This window comes from Lolium rigidum, chromosome 1, assembly GCF_022539505.1.
Source record: "Lolium rigidum isolate FL_2022 chromosome 1, APGP_CSIRO_Lrig_0.1, whole genome shotgun sequence".
In the NCBI taxonomy this organism is placed as follows: Eukaryota; Viridiplantae; Streptophyta; class Magnoliopsida; order Poales; family Poaceae; genus Lolium; species Lolium rigidum.
The window spans coordinates 348,446,720-348,465,576 of NC_061508.1; the positions used below are offsets into that span (position 1 = coordinate 348,446,720).

Here is an 18,857-nt window from a genome sequence, read left to right on the forward strand (position 1 = left end):
TGACAACCTTCTTTCCTCGGTTGACATAATCTTCCGGAGTGTACCGGTTTGGAGCCTTGCCCCTTGGCTTCAACTCGGTAAGCTGACCGTTGCTTGGAGGTACGCTTCGGAAGTACAGCTTGACTCGGAATTAGGTCGTCCTCGGGAGGAATCTGCACAAACATGAACACATGAGATTACAAAAGTTGAAATTAGTAAGAAGATGTTTCACGAGCAACAAAATAGTCCATACATGTTCTTCGAAGAGGAGGATGTAGGGATTTCGCCTTCGCGGCAACCTAGCAAGTTCGCTAACCGCCGCATCTTTCGTGCAGTGTTCTGCGTCATGGAACTCACGGTTACAAAGCCACCAGAACATAATAGTGTACATTCAAAGTTGGTGATCATACCTTAATGAAATTCCGCAACGGTGAAACAGGCTTTTCATCTCTGTGGCTCTGGTCCCACATAGTCTCGCACTCCTCAGCGGTTTTTTGGATCTCCTCCCGCTGTGACAAACATAGCATACACAATTTAAGCGAGCACATGGCAATCTAGATGATGTACTAGTTAGTGAGAGAATCCATTACCACGAAGTTCAGCTCGGAAGCAATAGAAGTCGATCTCCCTCTGCGAGCAAAAGTGTCGTGGCTGGCTTTGCCCAACCTCATCGAAATGGATGGGGTCGTCCAAGATCTCCTCGACGATACGCGCGCTTCACTAACTCGATACGCGTGTTCGATGGAACCACTCGAGGTAGTTGTTGAAAGCGGTGAAGTCGTGAGGCACAATCTGCTCGGGGTCAGCATTCCGTGCCGCTTCCAAGCGATGTTGGAACGCCGTGATGTGGCCGCTATGATGGATCGGCCAATTTGTGATCTTCCTCTGCCGCTGCCTATCAAGCCTGCAAGAATCAACAAGTTAGTTTGTACCTCTTCTATCAAGAATCTTCCATCGCATGATTCCAGAAGTTTACCTGTGAAGCGCCTTGTCCGTGTCTTGCCACGTTGGTGGGCACTCCTGATACAGCCCAAACTGTCTCATCACTCTTTGCGGCTGGTGGTGTTCAACATGCCACATGCATATGAGTGGGCAGCGCATACGCCGAACCGCGCCTCCTCCGTGCACTTGGGGTTTAGGTCGAGTCATCGCCGCGCCAATACGGTAGTAGCTACCATATGGCTCCCATTCCACCTGCAAGCATACAATTATTTAGTAGATGCCGGTAGAATCAATCAAAACTAGGATTGCAACTCCGCAGTGATCGGTTACCTGCTCGGCGGTAAGAGTGTCCAACTCCGCGGTGTACTGCACTGTACATGACCATTGGATCGCTCGTCATCTCCGAGACATTGTCCCAAAGGTATGCCCAAGTGGGCTCCCGATCAGGAAAGTGAGGGAAATGAGGCCATGGCGTCTCGTTGAGTACCCTGGGACGCCCAACTGATAGGCGGTCCCAGCTCCATACGGAAAGTAGGAGCATGCATCCACCAATACCGCCGCTCCCGGTCTTGCTCCCGGTCCCGCGACAAGTCTTGCTCCCAGCTCTGCGACAAGCTTCGTCCAACTGCGTACATAAGATATTTGGTTACTACTTTGTGTAGCGCACTACTATAGGAAAATAGTACATAGAACAAATCATCACCTGCCGGTAGAGGTAGGCAAGTGCCGCTGTTCCCCAACTCCACCGGGCGTCCAACACCGTAAGCGCCTTCAGCCAACACCAATGGGCCAGCTTACCCCCACCGTCGGGAAAGAGAGTCCCGGAAATCATGTACCATAAGTACACGCGGGCGTACGTCCTCCGAGTGTCCTCGTCGGCCTCTATGGGGCATTCCGCAAAGTTAGTTCCGATCCAAGTGAAAGACGCGCCGGCGGGAACTCTCTCCTTTGGATTTTCCGGCGGCGGAGGAGCCCCGCCAATAAGGTCCTCCATCTGTCCGCGCCACCCATCGAAGCTGTGTTCATACACGGTGGCTCGCCCCGAATAGGTAGTCCAAGGATCATGGAAACATCCTCGGAGAGTAGGGGCCATCTCGCCGGCCCTCAAGTGGAAGGTGTGAGTCTCCGGCCTCCACCGGTCGACAAGGGCGGTGAGTGCCGAGGGGTTCATGTGTGGCCCCCCACGGCTTACAAGGGATATGAACGGCATAAGACCGGTAGGCCGGATGAACTCCGTGTACCTCTCGTCATAAGGTATATCCGGTGTGCCATGGTAACGAATCTTCAAAGGGTGAAGATCCGTTCCCCTCTCCGTCATATGAACAGCCCGGTGGTCCACCGTCGTACTCTTCATCCAGAAGCCACACCATCCTACATGTATGAGCAACACATACAACATATTATGAGCCATTCATACCAAATATGAGCAACACATACATGAGAATATATCCAAATAAGCCATCACACATACATTCCTAACAAATATGAGTTATTCCATCAAAAATACATGAGAATATATCTAACTTTCGAATCACATATACATCACACATACATGAGAGTTCATATCCAAATACATCACACATATGAATTTCGTAAGACATACCATTCCTAGGCCCATAATAGACATATGTAAGACAATAGAATGCATTTGCTAAGCTCCAATTTTGCCTTTCACCACATACATACATAAGGATTTCAACACATACATGTAAAATTTCATTCAACACATCTAGGGTTCCTACATATCTAGGGTTCCTACATATCTAGGGTTCCTACATATCTAGGGTTCCTACATATCTAGGGTTCCTACATATCTAGGGTTCCTACACATACACATTCAACACATAGATAGCCATTTCAAATCTAGTTTCCATGTCTAGGGTTCATGTGCAAATCTAGCAAGATCTATGAAATTAGTGGATGAATGTGAGGGATTCGAAGGGGATTACCTTGAGGAATGGATGGGGAAGAGATTGGCCGGTCAGATCTGACGAATTTGTGGCCGATTTGTTGGGGGAGAGAGAGAGGGAGGAGGAGGAACCGCCGGCCGCCTTGGGGGAGAGAGGGAGGGAGGAGAAGAAACGAGAGAAGAAGATGGTCGGGCTGGGCGCGGGCGCGGGCGCCACACTTAAGTGGATGTGTGGCGCCCGTGGCATCGGCGCCACACATGCTAGTGTGGCGCCCGTGGCATCGGCGCCACACATCGAGCCTCGCAAAATGGCTAAGTCCCGGACGTTCGGAGCCCCCGGATGTTTTCGACCGAAAACATGATATAAGTTGGCATGTGTGGCGCCGTTGGGAGGGGCGCCACACATGCTGCCACGTCCGGACGGGCGCACCGGCTCGGCGGCGAGGGGGCCACGTCGGCTGGGTGTGTGGCGCCGGCAGGAGGGGAGCCACATGGGCATGTGTGGCGCCCGTGGGAGGGGCGCCACACAAAAGGGTTAGATTGGTGAAATAGTTTCGCCGGAGGGTTAGTCTGTGCTTTTCTTCCACTTTTGGGTTATTTTTGTGTAAATCGCCCTCTCCATACACCCAACGACCAGAAGAAACATTTTTGTACCAATTATCATACGTAATACAAATCCACAGCCAAGACATTTTTGTATCCTTAGGGCATCTCCAGCACGGCGTGACGCAAACGGACGCTGAGCGACCTTTTGTGTCCGCCGTGACCGGAAATGCGTCTGGCACCACCTCCAGCGGGGCGATGCAAAGTGACCGGACCGTCCGCGGAGACGCAAACCTGGCCCAAATATGCGCCAGGTTTGCGTCTCCGCGGACGCTCCGCGGTCGCGGAATCTGTCCGCCTTGGGTGCATCCGGGCCCGGTCGGCAGTGAGTAGGTAAACAAAAGATTTTTTCATTACTATTGATTGGCCAAAAGGACCATCTTTACAGAGATGGTTAGTCGAGTTAACCTAAACTACAACGGCCGTACCTACTCGCCATCGCGCGGCCTACACTGGCCTCGGTTACTCGCAATCGCGCGCCCTACTACTGGCCGCCGGAAGGGCCGGCTCCGTCGTTGAAGCGGGAGCGCTTCGCGCACGTCGGCGAACGGACATCTCGTCCTGCCGCCTGCGCCATTCGAGGGCCTCGGCCAGGGTGCTGTCCCACAGGGCCGCCACCACCTTGGCAGTCGCCGCCTCCGCCGCCGCCGCCTGGGCCTCCTCCTCCTCCGCCGCCGCCGCATCCTCGTTCGCCTGGGCCGCCGCCTGGATCGCCGCCCCGTTGGCGATGGAGCGGGCCCTATCCCTAGCCGCCGCCGCCACCGCTTCGTCCCTGGCGGCGATGGCGGCCTCCAGCTCGCGGTTCTCCTGCTCGAGCCGCTTCCTCCTCCGCCACCCAAGCCTGAGGGCGCTGGGCGTCCCCAGCCAGGGACTCGAAGGACGCGAGCAGAACCCGCTGGTCGCTGGCGCACTCGAAACGCATGGGCACGGGGGGGGGGGGGTCGTCGTCCGCGATGTCGTGGATGACGGCGTCGGCCGGAGGGGCCGCGATGGCCGCCAGCGCCTCCGCGAGTTCGGCCCTGGCGTCGGCGAGCTCGACCATGGCGTTGGCGATCTCCGCCCTGGTCGCCGAGAGGCGCCCTTCCGCGCGCTCTGCCGCCTCCGCGACCTCCGCCTCCAGGTCCAGCTGCTGGGCCTCAACGCCGGCGGCGGCTACCTCCTCCTCCTCCTCGTCCGGGTGGAGCTGGCGGCACATGCGAACAACGTGCTCCCAACTCATGTGGTCGGCCATGGATGGATGGTAGGGTTAGCTTGAGGTGTGCCCGTCGCCCCCGCCGGTGTCCACCATATATAGCCACGGTGGGGCAGGAAACAGCGTTGGCGCTCAGGGCGTTTCCCGCGCGCGCGAAACGCCGGCGAAACTTGCCAGTGTATTGGGCACGCGCGGGAACGATCGTCGTCGCGCGGGAACAGTTAATCGCCGGTGGCAGTCCTCGACGGGACGTAAAACGCCATTAGCGAGATTGATGCTGTCCCCGGTTAAAAAATGCGTCCGCACCGCTGGAGATACCCCATACGCAAACGGTCGCCCTGGACCACATCGCGTCTGCAGGCCAACGCAAACGGACATTTCGGACGTCCGAAATGTGTCGGCCCGCTGGAGATGCCCTTATACGCATGTGATCGTGGTGACACTCGTTGTCGTTAGATGTATAACGACTGGGATGGCAACTCAACAGTCAGAAAAAACAATGTTTTTCCTGACACTTCCAGGCTGCAGAAATTAGGAACCTAGTCAGAGAGACAGGGAGTTCACCATATCGTGGTGGCGCCAGTGCATCCGATCCCATCCCGGTTGGCGTGTTAGCAGCATCCGAGCAACCACGACACCAGGGCCGCACCAGTCCCTCGCACGCCGTGCATAGCAAATGGCTAGTGGATCAAATGAATGGCAACTCTTGTTCTTCTATTGGTGCACCTTATGTACAAACCACCAAATTATGTCACGTGTAAAAGAGTCAACGCTCTTCTTGGTTGTGCGAAAAAATCAGGCAGGAAAATCTAGCACAAAAAGGAAATCACTTTATTCCTAGTATCGGGGTTCAGGCCGCTAAGGCGAGGAAGGGGGTCGCTGTTGGAAGTGTGTTGTCAACACTCATGACACCAAGGATTGTAAGGTGATTCATTACTGTCTGGTTTGTGATAATGCAGCTCATCCCACAGTGTGGTGCCCTATTTGAAGCTTCCTAAACCTGTTGGCTATCTTGTGGGGTGCGGCAATGATGCGACGCTTAATTTGCACCTACGCGACTCTGTTCACAAGCCGCACATGTTACCCTCGGGAGCACCGACTGCGTTGGTTAGCTACCGACGACTTGACGAGGATTGACGGTATGCAGATGGGCCGGGGTCCCGAATGCAAAATCGCAAGTGGCGGTTTCTTCATGGAGAAGAGAGGATGTCACCCCGCTTTTCGTCATGGAGCCAGCTTGGATTCATGTTGATGGTGTCCCGCATACAGTTCGGCATTTTCATGGTTTGTGGGTAGTTGGTTCTCTTATTGGCTCTACTCTGGATGTGGCCTTGTTTCCCTCAGAAGTCAGGGCGTTGTTCGTATTTTGATTGCTATGCGCGACCTTTCGACTCTCCAGAAGGATATGGATGAAGACAATGTCCCTTGCCTGGAGTAGTCGCCTCGCTTAAGCTCAATGGATATAGGTTGAGATTCCGAAGGCAGTCACCGCAGTATATTCTTCTGGAAGGAGGCAGGTGATGAGGATGGTCTAGATGGGTTTGGAGATGATACGGCCCATGAGCATGCGTCGGGGCTCCGCAGGAAGGGGCCATGGATGCTGATACCGCGCCACATGTTGTTGGGGGCACGAGTGTCGCGGCAGCTCCGGTCTTGCAGAAGGGAAAAGTACACAAACCCCCTATTATAAACATCACTCAATACTTACTCCAGTATGATCATATTTGTGATCAAACACAATGTTACTTAGGTAGAGAAAATTCACATGAACCTCCGAGGAAAGAATAAACTAAAGTACGAAGGAATTATTTTTTATGTAGAAAAAGTTTACTCAACATCATACATATGGCGAGAAAACAATAATCGTTCAGGTCAATATTTTAGCAAAAATAATATCAACATTGACAACAAGAGGAAAACCAACCGTTGTCATCGAACAAAATCATGAGCGCAAGTATTAATCAGGCATTTCATTAATTTTTCAGTTCACCCCTAGAGTTTTGACCAGGGTTGAATAGGTATTGCTTAGGGGGAACCACGGGTTACACGGATCCAGGCTCATCTCTGAACCCGATCCTTTCCGGTTGGGGCATGGAATTTCCCATACCAAGCTTGTAGCACTATCAGGCAGATACCCCTTTTAGGCGTGCCTCCTTCACGAGGTGTTGGTTCCCAGAATACTACTGTTGATATCTATACCTAATAATAAAGGAGGTAAGGTTTCTGCCAAAAAGTTTCGTCAACGCTTTTTTGGGACCGTTTTGCCCTCCCACCAAAACGCATATTACTTCACAATTACCCCCTAGGTACCGGTTCGGTTGGTTATGTCCATCGACGAGCGAAGACTCGCACGAAGCGGCCCAATTCGCAGTTCCAATCCCATGTCATCTCATCTCAATCGGCCCAGTTCACGACCACCAGATGCAATAACCGACGGTTCGGAACCGACGGTTCCTTTCCATCTAGCGTCTACTTATATTCTCCCTATTAGTCCCACCTCGGGTCCTTATAGGGAATTACACCGGTTAAAAACTTAAAATACACGCATATTGGTTGGATTATCAGCCCCTCAAAATAACTAGATGGATGGACATGGAGAAATTAACTGGACGGCATGGAGAAATTAATTGGACGGCGTTGGATTGGCACTGCCAGCGGTGTTGGGACACGGAGAGAGCCCGGTGGGGGAAGCGGGAGGAGGCGAGGAAACGGCGAAACGCAGCTTGGCGAAGAAAGGGGAGGGGCGCTCCTGGTGGCGCTGGGAGGAGAGACGAATGAGGCAGAAATTCGAAGGGAGATCTCGATTAGTTGCTCGGGCTAGAGCTGCCACGAAAGAGGCCCCGCCTGCGGCCAGGAGAACGAAGCGCGGTGGTGATTACGGAGTAGATCAGAGAAGATCAGGGATGAAGGTGGACCACGCCCACGCGGGGATCAGATCTCTTTCTGGCTTATGTTTCTTCAGTTAATTTAAGGATGGTACCTAAATAAACAAAACACGAATCATCACTTACTTACTTTTTAGAAAAGGAAGATGATTAAGCTTGTCCGATATAATTTCTTATTAGTCTAATAATAACCTGTTATTCAAGTTTTAGCTCATTTTCTATGATTTTTAGAAATTCTATGTTGATGTGACTATTTTAAACAATATTTTCCTACACGTGAAGGCGAGATTAATTTGTTCATGGTTGACTTTACTTGCGGCAAGACAAAAGCACGTTTAAAAGGTTCAAGTCCCTCGACCGAAATCGTTCTGCCGACTTTCCTAAAAATTTGTTTACCCATGCTCCAATTGTGACGGTAAGAATGACGCATGAGGCATAAAACGCCTAAAAAACTGTTGATCAGGTGAAACGGTTCCTTCATGGTGAAAAGTTCACCACCAGGAGGAAAGTGTTGCGGACTTGTTTAGAATACAAATATATCACTTATCAAGTTACAACTCCTCAACCTAAGCCTACTCTCCTACTATCAACCATAGCAGCGTCAGTGGCGGGAAGACAAACACCTCTCAGCGGAAGAGACCCGTAGTCTTCCAAGCTTCAAATTGCAACCGGATCATCTGATTAATTTCACGCCCATCCGGTCTCTTCATGTTGAGGACCGGAGTAGTCGCCATCCAAAGGTCCCATCTCTTCGCCTTGGTGATGGTTTGTCCAACCCACCAGTGCATTATCGGGGAATCCGCCTCCAGGGCCCAAGATGCCTTAGAGCAACAGTGATTCTGAATAATACGATGAACCCAACGGTGAGACCGTTAGCACTTTTTCAAAACAAGAGATATGGTTAGAGCAACAGAAATCTCGATTACAATTTGGTGATAGCGGCCGGCCGATAAGACTAATAGATAAAGGAGCTGACTTTGTAAACTCAACCCATAGCATTGAGTTTTATTTTTTTCTCGATGCAACGCACGGGCACTTTTGCTAGTACTAACAAAAGTGGATTGGTGTCGATGCACTTTGTTCTACTACACGGCTCCGGACCACAAAAGTGTGATCAAGCATGGGCATAAGACCACGTACAATGGTCCTACCTTAACAACACTACACATATTGATTGTTGAGTTGGGAAGGATAGAAACAAAAAAAAAATCACATAAGACATGGAATGAGTTGTCACTTATATATAATCGTCTCGACGGCAAATAACAACACATGTGCTTTGTAAAGACTTATGCAGCAATGAATAAATAAAATGCCAGGTTTCTTTCGCAAAAAAAAAATGTACACCTAAGGCGTGAATGCGAACATTAATTGATAAAGATAACAGTACGGTATGAAAGTATTTTTCTTTTTATACTAATCGTCTCGATGCGGGAGTCCACACTAACAAACAATATGTACACCTATAGCATGACAATTGAGTCACACGCATACACCCAAAAATTCATAAACTCAAATTGAACGAGCAGTCTCAGCGTCGCCGAGAGGAGCCCCTCGTCCCGTTCTACTTTGGAAAGTGAGATTACCAACCGCGCGTGCCACTGGCTGCCCACATAGCAGGAGCCAGCAGGCATGCATCTGAATTACGATCGCCATGCATTGATCATATTTTTTTTTTTTGAGATAAATGCATTGATCATATGGCAGCACAAACCTCCGTTCATGATCCGTGGGCCGTGGCAATGGCATCCTATGGGCCTACTAGGCCCGATCCACAGACGCACCCCGCAGGGCCCTTAAGCGGGATGGCCTTTTTCTACTTTCGAGCTCATTGACACGCTGAAGAAGAATGGCACGACAGCCAAGACCTAGGCAGCCGCCGACGACGAGGCTAGCCATGTCTGCTCCCTCCAACACAGGCGGCCAGCCTGCCATGGAGACGGAGGCGGGCGGCACTGTCTCTGGCTCGAAGAAGAGGAAGCGGGCGCCGCTCGAGCCAGCGGCAGCGGCGACGGAAGAGAGAGCCGCCCGCGACGAGGAGAGAGCCGGCCCCGATCGCATCAGCTCTGTAGCCGACGCCGTCCTCGGCGAGATCGTCTCCCTGCTCCCCACCAAGGAGGGCGCGCGCACCCAGGTCCTCGCGACCCGGTGGCGCCACACCTGGCGTTCCGCGCCTCTCAACCTCGACTGCGGCAGCCTTGCTGCGTCTACCCTCGACCGCCGCGGCAAACCAACAGAAAACTCCGACCTTGATCACGTCGTGTCGCGCATCCTCGCCGCCCACCAGGCCCCGGTCCGCCGCCTCTGCATCCCCACGGGCCACGGTTGCACGGAAGCGAGGGTGGAAGCCTTGTTCCGGTCCTCTACCCTCGACAACCTCGAGGACCTCGAGTTCTACGTACCAACAAAACCCCGTTACTCATGGAGCGCTCACCTCGTGCCACTGCCGCCGGCGTCCACCTTCCGATTTGCCGGCACCCTCCTCCTTGCCAATTTCGGAGGATGCCGACTCCACGACGACATTGTCCAAGGCCTTCACTTCCCCCAACTTAAGCATCTCATGCTCCAGTGGGCCAAAATTTCAGAGTGCTCCATTCACCGCTTGATTGCCGGGTGCCCCGCCGTCGAGTGCTTGCTGATTTACAACACCTCGGGATTCCATTGCCTCCGGATCAATGCCCTTAGACTTAGAAGCATCAGCGTGCGCACACGTTATGATAACTGTATGCATGAACCGCAGTTTAACCTCATAATCGAGAATGCCCCCTGTCTTGAAAGGTTGTTCTGTTTGCATCTATTCGATGACATCCAGGTATCTGTAATCTCCGCGCCTAAGCTCGAGACCATTGGGTCCATTAATAATGGGAACCCCTCTTTCACCAGGATTATTAAGGTACTTCTAATAAGCAGCATTATTGCAATATGTGCCAAGAATTGACATATCGTTTGCATTTTTAGAGATGTACTAATATTGTATTTCTGTATTGATAAAGCGTGTGCGTGCCAATGGCCTGGCATATCTTGTCAAGACCTTAGTTGTTCATAGGCCTGCTCTAGATCTCAATAAGGTTATTTGCTTTTTGAGATGCTTTCCGTGCTTGGAGAAGTTGTACATTCAGAATGAGGTAACCGTTCTTCCCTCGTATGCTATAGTGTTCATCTCTCTTTTCGTATACTAACTGTCATGAGTTGGTTTATTGTTTGTTTGTCCATGCTCTCTTTTTTCAGTCAGCGCATGTAAAAGTGTCAAGAAGACCAAAGAATTTTTGGCGCCATAAACACCGAAATGATATTGGATGTCTTGATATGTGTGTGAAGACAATCGTACTGGAAACTTATAGGGGCATTGCGTCTGAAGTCAACTTCATTGAGTTCTTTGTACTGAACGCAAGAGAGCTAGAGTTAATGAAAATTCATGTTGAAACCATTGACGATGTATTTATTGCAAAACAGCAGAGGTTGCTTCAGCTTGAGAAAAAGGCTTCAAGAGGTGCTCGGTTTCACTTTACGACTGATAGATGTCTTCGGGATATTTCTGATATCTGCCATGTCCGTGAATTGGAGTTAACTGATCCCTTTATATGTAGATGTTGAAACTGGGTTCGGTGCGCTAGCTATAGAGTTGTCCATCTCATTTTGTGCTTTGTCTTCTCGTGCATGTAGTTTGTGTTCTGTGGAACTCTACGACATTTAAACATTTTATATGTGCTGGTTTTGTAATTATGTGTCAAGTGCAGAATTTTGGAAGAATCTTACTAGATTTTTTAACTGGTTGACACAATTTGTTCATAGTTTGTATTACTGATTGATTGTTCGTGGTTCATAACTTCTGGGTGGCCCATCATTTTGTTTATTTTTGCTATCAGTAAAATTTGTGAGCTTGTATGGGAAGAAGAATCATGGTTTCACTACTTATACTGGCTGCACAAATTTAGGGCATTGTATGAGCGTACTCTTGTTTGGAGAAAATCACTGGTCCTTCTATACTAGCATGATATAGTAGAGGCAGATTGTAATACTCCCTCCGTTCCTAGATATAATTGTGTAATTTTTTCTAGAAAAGTCTCTAAAGTATAAGGTATATTCTGTTGGACAACTTGCATGGACATTTTTTTCAGAGACTTGATTGTGTTTCAATATCTTTTGAAAACTCCTATATTTTCTATTGTCAAAAAAAAACTCCTATATTTTCTCATGTCAATTGCCTAGGATCAATCCCGCCAAAACCTTGTGTAATTTTTCCTCCATATCCTTTTCTTAATTTTTATGCCAAAAATTATACACCTTATATATAGGAACGGAGGGAGTATATTTCTCCTGAAACATGTTTGCTAACCATGGTTTCCACTGCCGGCCGCGCATGATAGATGAAAATTCTAACACCTTGATTTGTGTCCTAGAGTATTATATTTATGGGTAGGGCAGCTGGTACATTTAGTCATAAATATCTTCAGATAGTAAAAGCATACCAGACTCTATCAGGTAAATTAAAGCGTATGAATCGCTTTTTTTTTCGAGAGCACGCGAAAAGCGTGCCTTATCTTTATAGAAGAAGAAGCAAAACAAAGTACAAGAAAGCACACGAGTGCTGAGACACACGCACACCACCTCCCTCCGCCTAGGCCTACTCTCTTGCTATACCTAGCCTCCCTCCTCTCTTGGCCCTCTCCCAGAGGTAGAACTCCTCTCTAATCTCCACTAATATTTGGTCTACCGTTTTCTGTTCCCTCACATTTCCAAAAGCCCTCGCATTCCTCTGCGTCCATAGCGTCCACGTCGTGCTGATGACCATCGAGTCAAAGCGTTTCCTGTCGATCCTCCGCACTCGCTTGCGGGCCTCCGTCCACCATCGCTGTAGGTTTCCTGTATACCCCGGATCTGCAATCCGTAGGTTCGCACTATGTATGACCTTGCACCACACCTGTCTCACGTAAGGGCAAAGGGATAGAATATGATCGACGTTGTCCTCCTCTTGCAGGCATGTATAGCACGTATCTGGATGCTCCTGGACCCATGCCTCGCCCTCCTATCTGAAGTCCACAGCGATACCTCAGGGCCAACCATGCGAACACTTTGCACTTCATGGGGGAGAAATAGCCCCACACCGGCTCACTCATGCTCCATCGGACGCTTCCCTGACAAATCATCTTATAGGTGCCCTTCGCCGTGTAGGTTCCTGATTCCGCGCCTTACCATGCAATGCGGTCAGGTCTCGTGCCATCTCTCTCCACCTCTTCCACGGCCTCCCACAAGCTCAAGCATTGCATCTAAAGCTCAGCGGACATCTCCCCTTGTATATCGTCTATCCATCCATCCTCATGCAACGCCTCCGCCACTAGGCGGGTTTTCCTCCTCCTGGTGGGTACCCGGCAAAAACCTCCGGCGCCAGCTCCTCCGTTGTGTATCGGCTAATCCATTTGTCCCTCCAAAAATAAATCAAACGCCCATCTCCCACCATAAACTATGCCAGGCTCTGGAAAACTCACGCGGCTTCTGGGTCGTTTAGCCCGGGTAGGCCCTGCCATGGCCTCTCCGGATCTGTGCGTCTAAACCAATACCATCTCACTCTAAAGGCGAGGCCCTGCAGTCTGAGGTCCTTGAACCCCAATCCTCCGAACTCCTTTGGCTTGAAAATGCTCCTCCATGCCACCAAACACTATCCTCCTTGGACTTCATCTTTTCCGGCCCAAAAGAAAGCCCTCATCCATTTATTTATCTCCTCCAGCATCCAAGCTGGGGCCTCTGCAACCACCATTTGGTGCACCGCTCTCGCTGCCACTACTGAGTTAATCAGAACGAGTCTCCCCTCTCTCCTTACCAGTCCCCTCTGCCACGCCGGGACACTCTTGGTGACCTGATCCAGTAGCGGCTGCCACTCCGCCTTAGTGAGGGGACGGAGTGCCAGCTGAAGCCCCAAATATCTAATCGGGAAGGCCGCCAATTCACATCCCAGTATCCTAGTCGTCCTCTCCTCCTCCTCATGTGTTCCACGAATCAGCGTGGCTGTAGTCTTTCTAAAGTTCACATGGTGCCCTGACGCCTCTCCAAATAGACTCAAGATGTGTTTCACCGCCTCTAACTCCCCGCAAACCAGCTTGAGGAATAAAACGACATCATCTGTGTACACCGAGATCCTCTGCATGGGTGAAATGGTGGCCAGCTCCCCAAACAAACCTTCCTCCACGGCCTTAATGACCGTCACCGTCAAGACCTCCATTGCCACCACAAAAAGCATTGGAGAGGTGGGGTCTCCTTGTCTCAAACCCCTGCCATGGTATATGCGGTCTCCCGGCACTCCATTAACCATCACCTTCGTGTTGGCAGTATAAAGCAGCAGCGCTACCCACTTCAAGTATCTTTCTCCAAAACCCATTCTCCTCAGCACCTCAAAAAGGAAACTCCAAGAAATAGAGTCGAAAGCACGCGCGATGTCAAGCTTTAGAAGCACACCGGTGTGCCTCGTCATGTTAATCTTCCTGGCCACTTGCCTCACGAGCACAAAGTTATCATGCAAATTTCGGCGCTTAATGAACACGGGTTGATTCATGCTCACAATCTCTCCCAGTCTAGGACGGAGTCTATTTGCAATGGTCTTCGAGAAGAGCTTTGCAAAATTATGCACAAGGCTAATGGGTCTATAGTCCTTAATCTCCAAAGCATCCGGCTTCTTAGGGATCAAGGTGATCAGTGCTCGATTTAGTCTGGCAAAGGCTCTCCCATCACCCACTCCAAGCTTCATGAGACCGGAAAGGATGTCATGTTTAATAGTTGGCCATGCCCTATGGTAGAAGGCTCCAGTGAAACCATCTGGCCCTGGCGCCCGATCACTCGGCATCTCACGTATCGTGTTCCAGACCTCCTCCTCCTCCGTGAACATGGAGTCCAGCTCTCCTAGATCCGCGACTGGGATGTTTAAGGCCTCCAGATTTATAGTGTGCTCTCTATTTTGGATGCTCCCAATGAGTCTCTCATATGCCTCGGTGAAAACTTCGTTCTTTCTCTCTTGCGCCGTCACCATCTCCTCTCCTACTCTTACCGCGGCGATAAAGTTTTTTTGTTCTCCTCCCATTTTCCACGGCATGAAAAAGCTTGGTGTTTGCATCCCCCTCTTGGAGCCACCGTACTCTTGACCTTTGCCTAGCAATGGTGCGCTCAAGGGACGCCATCCCTAGCACCGCATGCTTCAACGTTCTCCTCAGCCACCCCTCCGCATGCGAAACAGCTCTCGACTCTTGCGCCACATCGAGCCTTAGAAGCAGAGTGTTCGCCATAGCCATCTTAAGATTGATGTTTCCAACTCTTTTCTCACTCCAAGCTTGGAAGTACTCCGCCGCATTTCGGAACAGGGCATCCAGTCATTTGAAAGGGTCAACAATGCTAGGGTCGCACACCCAAGCCTCCTTAAGCGCAGCCTCAAATCCCTCCAGGTTTAACCAGGAGGCCTCAAATTTGAACCTTCTCTTTGGCTTGAAAGCCGCGCTCAGCGAAAGGTGGATCGGGGCATGGTCCGAAACCGATAAGGACAACGCCTGCAAGAAGGAGTCCGGGTGCATGAGGTCCCAATCCACAGAAGCTATAGCTCGATCAATGCGCGTAAGGGTTGGCTCCTCTCTCTCGTTGGATGATGTTCAATGTGTCCAATACACACCAAATATTTGGAGTGTGGACGACAAAACAGGATTTGGAGCATGTATACTACCTCAGTTATTAAGCAGTTTAATTCCCTGGTGGAGGTGAACTATCAGGGTAATTGATTATCCTATAGAGGTATTAAACAGTCAACATAATTAGTAACTTGATGGTGCTAAACTGGCAAGGTAATTCTTTAACTTGGGTGTATTAAACTGTAAGGGTAATTCTTTAACTTGATGGTTTACTCCCGTCAGCAAATTAAAACTCGACGAGGATCCTAGCACTCAGATACGTGATTACATTTCCTGTCAAGTTAATAAAACCTGACGGCCAGCTCTGAAACAAATTTAATTTTAGCGGCCATGGGTGCCTGAGCGTGAATGCCTAAGGGTTTACCCTCAGGTATTATTAACCTGAGGGGAGTATCTAATTCCTTGGCCGTTTCTAGCGCTCAGATACCTGAGATTTTCTAGTATTGGTAGAAAGCGAATTTCTGTTTCTGAATCATCTTTCATTAAGCCCCGTTTTGCTGTCACCATTAGAGAAGTTGGTCAAGAAAAAAATGGTTAAAAAACGACTGAACAAAAGAGAGAAAAACCGAGTGCTACCAAAGTGTGCCACGTAATATCTTGTAGGAAGCATCAAGCTGGTGAGCGTTCCGGACCGAACTAGTATTTTTTCCTTGTATTGGTAGGGGCTCCCAAATCTTACCCAAGCACGTTGATTCGCCACCATCAGAAGCAAAAGGCACTATGGAAACTAATTTAACATGGATCTGGTAACTTTTGGGAGATACTTAATATCTTGCACGGGCGGCATCATCATCAGACATGCCTACCCTTAACATATTTCAAAGGGTAAGGAACTGAACTCAGGGGATGCTAAAATATCTTAAAACAGATTAAACAAGTGCAATATACTCTTAAACGCGAATATCAGGCTGAATTCGTGTCTGGCATACATCACAATTAGGTTCGCAGGCCAATCGATATGAATGATAGTTCACATTTTTTTCGAAAAGGGGGAAAAATCGCCCTAGCTTCTGCATCCAAAGGATGCACACGACTTTTTATTAGATTATTCGCAAACCTTACAAGAAGCAATACAAAAAATCAACCTCGAAGCCACCTCACTAGACCTACAATGGAATGAAGGGGGTGACAATACACCAACTGACATCATCCAAAAACCAAATGACTTCCCAAACCGCCCAATAGCAGGTGAGAAGCACATCCAGTCAAGCAGACTCTCCGCGCATGCCAACGCACACGCCACAGAAGTTGCTACCGCCGTCTTTCTCGACTCCATCTTCAAGAGAGATCATCGCATTAATCTTGCAAGACCTGCCGTCGATGCCACCATGACGCCAGACGGCTCCGCCATCCTGCACGCATACATCATCCCGCATCTGTCGTCGATACCCTGCAGCACCATGCCACCGAGCCTCAGCGCGAACAATGTGGTAGATGAATACCACTCCACCGACATCCGTCAACATCCAGCAGCTACTCCAAAAACGATGCCCCAAGAGGTAGAACGACGCAGGGCGCGCCGCCATCGTCTGATCCGGAAGACCCGGACCTAGGGTTTCCCCCGGAGCAGCACGAGTGAGAAACCGCAGACTGCGACGACGATGCCTTCAAGAAGGTAGCGGCGCGACACGTCGCCATCGTCCGCCAACCGTGGTCGGAGCACGGTTTTCACCGGCAGCCGCGCATCCCCAACTCGCTGAGTGTAGTCCCAAAACGGGCAAAGATGACGCCTTCGACAAGGTAACGACGTCGACCGACGCCGCCATCATCCGCAGATGTAGTTTACATAATGAAGTGGGCAGAGTGTTGCTCAGAGAAAGCAATAGTTAATCTCATCAAATGCGGTGTACCTTCAGGTACCAGATCACTGTAGCACAGCAAGGGATACATACAGCGTAGCCACATGGCCTCTGGAATGCTCCTCTTGCAAGCTACCATCAAGGCTCCAGCGACGCTCCGCAGTCCTCACGAATTCATCCACGACATCTCCAAAATGTTGAACTAATAATGTTGGCTCAAATAAAGCTCTTAGAAAATTCAAAAACCTGCTTGGGGTGTTGAGAGCAAGATTTGCATCGGCTGTAATCTCATGCACACGCATATCCGTGATCCAAAAGGAACCCTCTTCTTGGATTATCTCCCTCAACTCTTCGCTGGAAGCTGAATAATTAGGTATGTAGAAAGAATCATATGCTGCTTTGTCGATCACACCCTGTCAAGCAAACCATAAGATCCGGATGTCACATGCTTGCATTTTTTATTGCAAAAGATAAAATGCTATGCTTGAAAAAGTAAAGAAAAGTACCTCTAAAACCATGACACTTAGAATCTGAGCTACAATTTCCAAAACGTGAGAGAATTTGGTGGCGATTACATTAGACCGCCCGACGAGAGATACGATCATTCTGCCTCCTTGGACCAATTCTTCGGCTCTCAGCTCTAGGAAAAGTGTAAAATCTTTCCTGAACTGTTTTGCGTAAGCCTCAAGGACAATAGGGAGCCTATCACGCCTGGCATGCTCATCGATGTCATATGCCGGAATCTGGTTCCTCGTTAGATCTTCAGGGGCCTGTAAATTAAAGGCAAGATTTTTCTTACAGAGTCGATGAGTACTGTAATGGAACGATCCATTGAGCACTACCAAACTCGCACCTTTGAGACCCAATGCAAGCTGTTGGACGAGCAAACAAGATGCAAGGAGTCAGAAGTGAAGAGTCAGTCGTAAAATGACCAGGCTTTTCACAACCGTGTTGAAATCATTGTCAGGAAGGTCATTGAGGAGCATGCATACTTCCGGTGGAGCCTGCTGGAACTAGGGCGTTTGGGCCAGAGGAGCAGCCCAAGTCCGTGACCAGCATCGTACCAGGAGATGAGGTGGTGTTGCTGCTACATAAGTCAACGATGGCCGCTTCTATCAGGGGCTTCATCCTGTTCTGGTGAACGTTCTGTAATCGAGTTCTAATTCTTCAGAAAATCTAGGTTAATCTTTTAGCTAGATGGCGTGCTTGTTAACTTCCCTAGTTCTTCTTTTGAATCTCAGCAATACAAGCCATGTAACGAGTAAGTTGTTGTTGAAATAGTTTATAGAAGGCACGTATCAAAGAACAAATCAGTAGGCAATAAAAGATCGAAACAGTATTAGTGGGTTAATCAAAAAAGGAGAAGGCACCTGAGTACTGGAGTTGAGAGCATAGCTTGTTTCCCGTTGTCCTTGACTCATATGTAGCATCTGTTTGGAGGCCATGGCTTTGCTTGTAGCAGGGCCAAACTCCAGATCTCGAATCTACAGCAACAAGATTAGGGTGCCAATGCTGACAACGTGCTGGAAGGTCAATGCTTCTTTTTCTATGATCAACGCGATGCCTTTTCTAGGCTTCTGGCATGCTTCCTTGTTTTAAATCTTAAGACCAGCACATGGACAGGCAGCAAGGTTGGTCAAACCCATATCAGGATATGGTACTAACACCCTGTCACTTGCAGGGTAATATTTGTTTAGGACTAGCAGACTTGTTATTTATAACTGGTTGAATTGTTCAACATGGCTTCCGACTTTTAAAAAACAAGCATGAAATATATTTCAAAGCAGCACCCACGTATTTTTTTAGTTATTTACAGTGACCATACACTAGATTTTACTGGTGGACACAATCACACACAAGCAACAGCTAGTTCATATGGATCAA

General features: G+C 49.4%; 1 pseudogene; it reads right to left on the reverse strand.

Annotated features, from left to right (window-relative positions):
• Window positions 1-17,038: 17,038 nt before the first annotated feature.
• Window positions 17,039-18,460, reverse strand: LOC124664705 (annotated as a pseudogene).
• Between the last annotated feature and the right edge of the window lie 397 nt (window positions 18,461-18,857).